At 63.4% G+C, this 9,014-nt stretch overlaps 1 non-coding gene across 1 annotated transcript in view; it reads right to left on the bottom strand.

Moving 5' to 3' along the window:
- Positions 1 to 291, bottom strand: part of LOC140110534 (18S ribosomal RNA) — a 1,884-nt gene extending 1,593 nt beyond the window's left edge. The window contains exon 1 of the ribosomal RNA XR_011851548.1: positions 1 to 291. This exon is cut by the window's left edge and continues 1,593 nt beyond it. This is a non-coding gene — a ribosomal RNA (18S ribosomal RNA).
- Between the last annotated feature and the right edge of the window lie 8,723 nt (positions 292 to 9,014).

Raw genomic sequence — 9,014 nt, 5'->3', positions numbered from 1 at the left:
CGGGGCTGGCGCCGCAGCGGGCCCGGAGACCCGCCGCGGACCAGGGCTCCCCGGATTGGTTTTAAGTCTGATAAATGCACGCCTTCCTGGAGGGCAGCGCTCTTGGGCACGTATTAGCTCTAGAATTGCCACAGTTATCCGAGTAGCACATCATCAATGCGGAACGATCAAAGGAACCATAACTGATTTAATGAGCCATTCGCAGTTTCACCGTAAAGAATAGTCAGTACTTAGACATGCATGGCTTAATCTTTAAAACAAGCATATACTACTGGCAGGATCAACCAGGTAGCCGAGCTCTGAGGGGTAGACTCTTGGAGTCAGGCTCCGTGAGCTAATGGGAACGCTCGTTGCTGCTGCTGCTACCGCAGCGCTTCTCCGCCGCCGGAGAAGACCTCGCAGACAACATTGGATGGAGCTTAGGGCAGGGGGGCAAGAAAGATGCTCTCGGTCCCTTCCAAGGACCCGAAAAAGCCTTCCCTTCCCCTCCCTCTCGCAGTCGCTGGCTTTCCCCACTCAGTTCAGCCAAGAAGTGGCGCTCGACTCTCACCTCCATCAGCACCTCCGAAGCTCGGACAGCTCCTGTAGGCTGCGCATAGAAGGAAAGCATTGGACGCTCAACTTCAGCACCTCGAGTGTCGGACAGCTCCACCACCACCTCTCCACACTGTTAAGCGAGAGAGACGATAGGAGCCGTCGCGACGTACCCATGCAGCGCCGCCCGCCAACGCACAGAGGAGCGGAGGGGATCGGGCGCCAGGTCCGGGGGAAGGCTGGGAGGGAAGCTACGGCGCTGCTACCCAGCTTTCAACCCTGCGGGACCGGTGCTCCGCTCCTATCGCTCCGGCGAACAGGGTCCGCTACGCTTTCAACACCAGCGCCCGGCAGAGGGCTTGGAGAAGGCTCGCGCGGATCCTCGGTTCGGATCGCCTGGCTTCGCGGGAGCGGCCTTCGGCTAGGGCCGACGACGGCCGGACCGAGCAGATTTGGACCGGGGTGCGGGGCGAGTACCTGCCTCTCTCACGAAGGGAGTGTCACCGGTAAGAAGCCTCTTCCCACGTCTGCTTGCCGACTTACGCTCGCCCCGACGAGAGGCCCAACCGAAAGAGTGGAAAGGGGCAGAGATTTCCAGGGTCGCCCCACCAGGGATGCAATACCCCAGTGCAGACAGTCGGCCCTGCCCCGAACCTACTCGGTGGTTTGAAGGTTAACCTCTTGGGGAAAAGCAGCGATTCGCCTCGCGGTGCGTGCCTCCGCGGATCTAAACCCCCTCGATCGATGTGGGGCCAGAGGACCCCTTTTCCCCGTACGAAACTGTCAGCTCACCATGGGCTCGACGTCCGTGGGTCGGGGAGTTGAGCGCTTACGCGCGGCGGGACCTTATAACCTGCAGCGGCTGAGGAGCGAAGATTTCCAGGGTGGGCCCCCGGGGATGCCATACCCCGAGCAGCCTGTCGGCCCCGCTCCTAGCACGCTGGCAAGCAATGGAGTCTTCCCCGCGGCAGCCACCGCCCTCGCCCTAGCCTCGCCGTCGGTCGATGAAGAACGTCGTTCGCCCTCCTCTGGCTCGGGATTTGGAAACGGCCTGGCCTTCGCCTACTCCGTCGGGCAACTGCCTTCCGCCAGCCCCTTCCCTCGAATCCCCTTCTTCCATTTTAGACCCGATCAGGGGATTGGTCAGCCCAGCCCTGGGGTAAGAAGAGGGGTTGGGGTCGGTTCGGCTTCGGGTGCCCCGCTCGGCCAAAGTTTCCCCTCGCTTTGGAAGCACGCGAGGTCGCGGAGGGTGTCGGGGTTATTTTTTCGGCTCCCTGGCTTCGCGGGAGCGGCCTTCGGCTAGGGCCGAGGCCGTCCGGCCCGCGCAGATTTGGACCGGGGTCCGGGGCGAGTACCTGCCTCTCTCACGAAGGGAGTGTCACCGGTAAGAAGCCTCTTCCCACGTCTGCTTGCCGACTTACGCTCGCCCCGACGAGAGGCCCAACCGAAAGAGTGGAAAGGGGCAGAGATTTCCAGGGTCGCCCCACCAGGGATGCAATACCCCAGTGCAGACTGTCGGCCCTGCCCCGAACCTACTCGGTGGTTTGAAGGTTAACCTCTTGGGGAAAAGCAGCGATTCGCCTCGCGGTGCGTGCCTCCGCGGATCTAAACCCCCTCGATCGATGTGGGGCCAGAGGACCCCTTTTCCCCGTACGAAACGGCCGGCTCACCATGGGCTCGACATCCGTGGGTCGGAGAGTTGAGCGCTTACGCGCGGCGGGACCTTATAACCTGCAGCGGCTGAGGAGCGAAGATTTCCAGGGTGGGCCCCCGGGGATGCCATACCCCGAGCAGCCAGTCGGCCCCGCTCCTAGCGCGCTGACGAGCAATGGAGTCTTCCCCGCGGCAGCCACCGCCCTCGCCTCGCCGTCGGTCGATGAAGAGCCGAGTTCGCCCTCCTCTGCTCGGGACTCGGAAACGGCCTGGCCTTCGCCTACTCCGTCGGGCAACTGCCTTCCGCCAGCCCCTTCCCTCGAATCCCCTTCTTCCATTTTAGACCCGATCAGGGGATTGGTCAGCCCAGCCCTGGGGTAGGAAGAGGGGTTGGGGTCGGTTCGGCTTCCGGTGCCCCCGCTCGGCCAAAGGTCCCCTCGCTTTGGAAGCAGAGGGTGCCGGGGTTATTTTCGGCTTGACGCCTAGTCCGGTCCCTGCCGGTTCCCGTGGAGGCCCGCGGTCAAAACCAGCTCCCCGGCTGTCGGAGCCGGAGCCCCGCAGCCCGAGCGGACGCACCGAGTCCCTCATGTAAGGGATAGCCGCCCCTACGGAACGGCCCGGACTGGGACCAGGCACCCCCAGGCGCCGAAGGGGTGGGTCGGCCGTGTTGCCGAAGCTTAGCCGGCGCTGATGACCGCAGCCCCTAACGATGCCCACAGGCGGGGGAGCCAAGGAGGGCACTAGGAAGACGTGGCGGGGTCGGACGGCTCAATTTCCAGGGTGGGACCCCGGGGGTTCAGTACCCCGGGCATCCGGTCGGTTTCGCCGGCGCGACCCCAAGCCTTCCACGGCCCCCTTCGTGGGTGCAGGGATACCGTGCAGGGTGCAGGCTTAGACGCCAATTCCCCAGAAGTTTTAGGGATAGGGTTTGTCCGGGCGCCACCGCAGCGACAACCTCGCAAGAAGCTCTCTTCCACAAAAGCACGGGCAACGTTCGTGTGCGAGTGTTGGTCTCCCATGGTCTACCGACTCCCCCGGGCGGCCCAAGCGTTACGCCCACGGCCGGGCCCTCGAGCAGGCGCACCCCTGGTGCCTCTCGTAAGGGAAGGCTACGGTCCTCAACCCCTCGTATGGCGGGGAGGGCGCATTTGAAACGCTAAAGGACGAGCCCTGTTCGGGACCTGGCGGGGATCCGCGGATTGGCGAGAGGGATGGGTCTGCCGTTGGTCAGAGGGGACGCACCCCTGGGACGCAGTTTGGCATTAGCGACCGATGGCCCATCTACGACCATGTACTCCGGGAGCGCCAAGGAGGACGCGGGTGGGCTTTGGGGGCAGACTCAATTTCCAGGGTCTGGGCGCCGGGGGTGCAATACCCTTAAGCGCTCATGTCGGTTTCGTCTGCCGCCCGCCTCTGGCCCGGCTCCTAGTGACGGGTGCTGTGAACGTGCGATCGTGCTTGCGGTTGAAGAGTTCAAAGGCTACCGCTGGGGATAACACGCCCGGGGAATTTAGAAACCCCCCCCTCCGCTACAATCTCTGCTTCTGCCGGACTCGGAGGGGAGCCGCCCCGGGGGCGACCGCTCCCTCTCCTCTTCCGCGGCGTGCCGCGCGCTTCGCCGTCAGCAGCGGAGCGAACCTTTTTCTCGGTCCGCAGCTCTTCAGGCGTAGGCGGGCAGCGCTAACAGGGTACACTGGGGACCACTCGACCGCAACCGCTCCTCCGACCGACGAGCATACCTACCGCGGATACGCCACGGTGGGTCTAAGCCTCGTCGCCGCCGCGAGGAGCAGGCGGGAGCCGTCCCTTTTCGTGCTGCGGAAATAAACCGTGGACACAGAGGTGTGTCTGCGCTCTCCGACCGGGCGGGGGGCGATTGGACTTGCCCGAGGGACACTAGGCGAGGCGCTGCCGCGGGAGCCGGAGCTCCGCGCTGGACGCTGCCGCCGCCAACGCCGCCGCCCCCCACCCACGGTACGGTGGAGTACGCCCGTTCCATACGCTTCGTAGCAAACCTCAGCCGAAGCAGAGAGTCCTACCGCTGTGGCAGGAGCGGGGCCGTGCGAGGACCACACTGGCACCGCGCTACACAACCTTAGGCAGAGGACGACAGCCGCTCACGGGGAGCGGGGGATTGATGCGCGACCAAGACTGAGGCTAAGGAACGCTTTACCATAAACCGGCCGGGGCCAATACCCCTGACCGAGCAAAGTGCCCTGCCCCGCCGGATCGCGCTGTGTCAGATCGATCAAAAGAGCGGAGAGCCGAGACTCTACCGCTGGGAGTTTGTGGAGAACGGCCTGGCTTGCGTCCCGTCCTCCCGCCCTCGACCTCACATGGCTAGCCTCACCCGCCGGGAGCCACCCCATTGGGGACCGTAGGGCGGAGAAGGGGTCTCCGCGTCCGGAATTTACTTGTGGAGAACGGCCTGGCTTACGTCCCGTCCTCCCGCCCTCGACCTCACATGGCTAGCCTCACCCGCCGGGCGCCACCCCATTGGGGACCGTAGGGCGGAGAAGGGGTCTCCGCGTCCGGAATTTACTTGTGGAGAACGGCCTGGCTTACGTCCCGTCCTCCCGCCCTCGACCTCACATGGCTAGCCTCACCCGCCGGGCGCCACCCCATTGGGGACCGTAGGGCGGAGAAGGGGTCTCCGCGTACGGAATTTCTTGTGGAGAACGGCCTGGCTTACGTCCCGTCCTCCCATGGCTAGCCTCACCCGCCGGGCGCCACCCCATTGGGGACCGTAGGGCGGAGAAGGGGTCTCCGCGTCCGGAATTTCTTGTGGAGAACGGCCTGGCTTACGTCCCGTCCTCCCGCCCTCGACCTCACATGGCTAGCCTACCCCGCCGGGCGCCGCTCCATTGGGGATACGGTACGGCAAAGCGCGACGCCGCACGATGCCAACACTTTGTGCAAAAACCTGGCAGAGTCGACCAAAACCTCGCTTCTTTGACCGGTATTTTTGATGCTTTTCTCTGCCGCCGAAGGTGCACTGAGGGTCGGATCGCCCAAAATTTTTACCGGTCGTTTTGGTCTGCGGTTCTTCCGAGAGGTGCCCGCCTGACAGTTCTTTTTCAGCAGCCTCCGAAAGGCCATCCAGCGGGCAAGCCAGGGGTTGGCAGCCGCCGGCGGTGAGCCTTCCCCGGCCGGGGCAGACGGCTCCGACCGCAAAATTTTTTCGACTTTCGCCGAGGCCAAAACCCCATGCACTTTTAAAGCCTGCCCGCAGCGCCGTCTCCTGTCAGACGTCCCTTGCCGCCTGCGGTGGTCCTCGCCCGGCAGAGAGAAGCCGGAGTCGCCCCCTCTCCGGTTCTTTTTCACCATTCCGGAGCTCTGAAATCTGCCGGACACCGAGTGACCGAGGACGCTTCCAGGAGGGCGGCAGCGAGAGGCAGAGTGCCACCGGTCGGGTCGCCGGTTCTCCCACACTTTGAAAATTTTTCGCTTGTTCTGGTGGGATGGAGAGAGAGCGTGGCTTATGCGCCCTCTGCCCCGCGGTCCGCCCTGGCTGGCCTTACGCCGGTGGTTCGCCAGGCCACCGGCACCTTGTACGGCGGGGACGGCGTGGCTTATGCGCCCGTCAACCCACCTACTCGCCCCGGCTAGCCTTTTACCCGGAGGGCGCCACGCTCCGGGTACCAGTGAGCGGCACGAACCCAGTCATACCATGCCGCTCACCTCGCGCCCTCTCCGGCCTCCGCCGCGGAGACCTCCCGCTAGGACCTGCGGGGGGCGATTTCTGCCAAAATCTACAAAGTCCCCGATGGTTAAGGACGTAGACTGTTGAGCGGGACCTACACACTCTTGTAGCCGATGGGGCTCGCCATTTCCCGCAGAAAATGGACCACCTCCCGCAGAGGAACATGAAATGCCCCTTCCCGCGGGACCCGAAGGACCGCTCTGTCCGAGCAGGCCTCCAGGACCACGGCACGCAAAAGCGACTCAGTCCCGCTGGCATTACGGATCTGACTTTGTGCAAAAACCAGGCAGAGTCGACCAAAACCTCCCTTCTTTGACCGGTGTTTTTGTTGCTTTTCTCTGCCGCCGAAGGTGCACTGAGGGTCGGATCGCCCAAAATTTTTACCGGTCGTTTTGGTCTGCGGTTCTTCCGAGAGGTGCCCGCCTGACAGTTCTTTTTCAGCAGCCTCCGAAAGGGCATCCAGCGGGCAAGCCAGGGGTTGGCAGCCGCCGGCGGTGAGCCTTCCCCGGCCGGGGCAGACAGCTCCGACCGCAAAATTTTTTCGACTTTCGCCGAGGCCAAAACCCCATGCACTTTTAAAGCCTGCCCGCAGCGCCGTCTCCTGGCAGACGTCCCTTGCCGCCTGCGGTGGTCCTCGCCCGGCAGAGAGAAGCCGGATTCGCCCTCTCACCGGTTCTTTTTCACCATTCCGGAGCTCTGAAATCTGCCGGACACCGAGTGACCGAGGACGCTTCCAGGAGGGCGGCAGCGAGAGGCAGAGTGCCACCGGTCGGGAAGCCGGTTCTCCCACACTTTGAAATTTTTTCGCTTGTTCTGGTGGGATGGAGAGAGAGCGTGGCTTATGCGCCCTCTGCCCCGCGGTACGCCCTTGGCTAGCCTTACGCCGGTGGTTCGCCAGGCCACCGGCACCTTGTACAGCGGGGACGGCGTGGCTTATGCGCCCTCTGCCCCGCGGTACGCCCTTGGCTAGCCTTACGCCGGTGGTTCGCCAGGCCACCGGCACCTTGTACGGCGGGGACGGCGTTGCTTATGCGCCCGTCAATCCACCTACTCGCCCCGGCTAGCCTTTTACCCGGAGGGCGCCACGCTCCGGGTAGCAGTGAGCGGCACGAGCCCAGTCATACCATGCCGCTCACCTCGCACCTTTTCCGGCCTCCGCCGCGGAGACCTCCCGCTCTGTTCTGCGGAGAGCGATTTTGGGCAAAATCTACAAAGTCCCCGATGGTTAAGGACGTAGACTGTTGAGCGGGACCTACACACTCTTGTAGCCGAAGGGGCTCGCCATTTCCCGCAGAAAATGGATCACCTCCCGCAGAGGAACATGAAATGCCCCTTCCCGCGGGACCCGAAGGACCACTCTGTCCGAGCAGGCTTCCAGGACCACGGCACGCAAGAGCGACTCAGTCCCGCTGGCATTACGGATCTGACTTAGTGCAAAAACCTGGCAGAGTCGACCAAAACTCCCCTTCTCTGACCGGTATTTTTGTTGCTTTTCTCTGCCGCCGAAGGTGCACTGAGGGTCGGATCGCCCAAAATTTTTACCGGTCGTTTTGGTCTGCGGTTCTTCCGAGAGGTGCCCGCCTGACAGTTCTTTTTCAGCAGCCTCCGAAAGGGCATCCAGCGGGCAAGCCAGGGGTTGGCAGCCGCCGGCGGTGAGCCTTCCCCGGCCGGGGCAGACAGCTCCGACCGCAAAATTTTTTCGACTTTCGCCGAGGCCAAAACCCCATGCACTTTTAAAGCCTGCCCGCAGCGCCGTCTCCTGTCAGACGTCCCTTGCCGCCTGCGGTGGTCCTCGCCCGGCAGGAGGAAGCCGGTTTCGCCCTCTCACCGGTTCTTTTTCACCATTCCGGAGCTCTGAAATCTGCCGGACACCGAGTGACCGAGGACGCTTCCAGGAGGGCGGCAGCGAGAGGCAGAGTGCCACCGGTCGGGTCGCCGGTTCTCCCACACTTTGAAAATTTTTCGCTTGTTCTGGTGGGATGGAGAGAGAGCGTGGCTTATGCGCCCTCTGCCCCGCGGTCCGCCCTGGCTGGCCTTACGCCGGTGGTTCGCCAGGCCACCGGCACCTTGTACGGCGGGGACGGCGTGGCTTATGCGCCCGTCAACCCACCTACTCGCCCCGGCTAGCCTTTTACCCGGAGGGCGCCACGCTCCGGGTACCAGTGAGCGGCACGAACCCAGTCATACCATGCCGCTCACCTCGCGCCCTCTCCGGCCTCCGCCGCGGAGACCTCCCGCTAGGACCTGCGGGGGGCGATTTCTGCCAAAATCTACAAAGTCCCCGATGGTTAAGGACGTAGACTGTTGAGCGGGACCTACACACTCTTGTAGCCGATGGGGCTCGCCATTTCCCGCAGAAAATGGACCACCTCCCGCAGAGGAACATGAAATGCCCCTTCCCGCGGGACCCGAAGGACCGCTCTGTCCGAGCAGGCCTCCAGGACCACGGCACGCAAAAGCGACTCAGTCCCGCTGGCATTACGGATCTGACTTAGTGCAAAAACCAGGCAGAGTCGACCAAAACCTCCCTTCTTTGACCGGTGTTTTTGTTGCTTTTCTCTGCCGCCGAAGGTGCACTGAGGGTCGGATCGCCCAAAATTTTTACCGGTCGTTTTGGTCTGCGGTTCTTCCGAGAGGTGCCCGCCTGACAGTTCTTTTTCAGCAGCCTCCGAAAGGGCATCCAGCGGGCAAGCCAGGGGTTGGCAGCCGCCGGCGGTGAGCCTTCCCCGGCCGGGGCAGACAGCTCCGACCGCAAAATTTTTTCGACTTTCGCCGAGGCCAAAACCCCATGCACTTTTAAAGCCTGCCCGCAGCGCCGTCTCCTGGCAGACGTCCCTTGCCGCCTGCGGTGGTCCTCGCCCGGCAGAGAGAAGCCGGATTCGCCCTCTCACCGGTTCTTTTTCACCATTCCGGAGCTCTGAAATCTGCCGGACACCGAGTGACCGAGGACGCTTCCAGGAGGGCGGCAGCGAGAGGCAGAGTGCCACCGGTCGGGAAGCCGGTTCTCCCACACTTTGAAATTTTTTCGCTTGTTCTGGTGGGATGGAGAGAGAGCGTGGCTTATGCGCCCTCTGCCCCGCGGTACGCCCTTGGCTAGCCTTACGCCGGTGGTTCGCCAGGCCAC

The sequence above is a fragment of the Engystomops pustulosus genome, unplaced genomic scaffold (genome assembly GCF_040894005.1).
Source record: "Engystomops pustulosus unplaced genomic scaffold, aEngPut4.maternal MAT_SCAFFOLD_303, whole genome shotgun sequence".
In the NCBI taxonomy this organism is placed as follows: Eukaryota; Metazoa; Chordata; class Amphibia; order Anura; family Leptodactylidae; genus Engystomops; species Engystomops pustulosus.
This window is presented reverse-complemented; position numbering and strand designations above follow the sequence as displayed.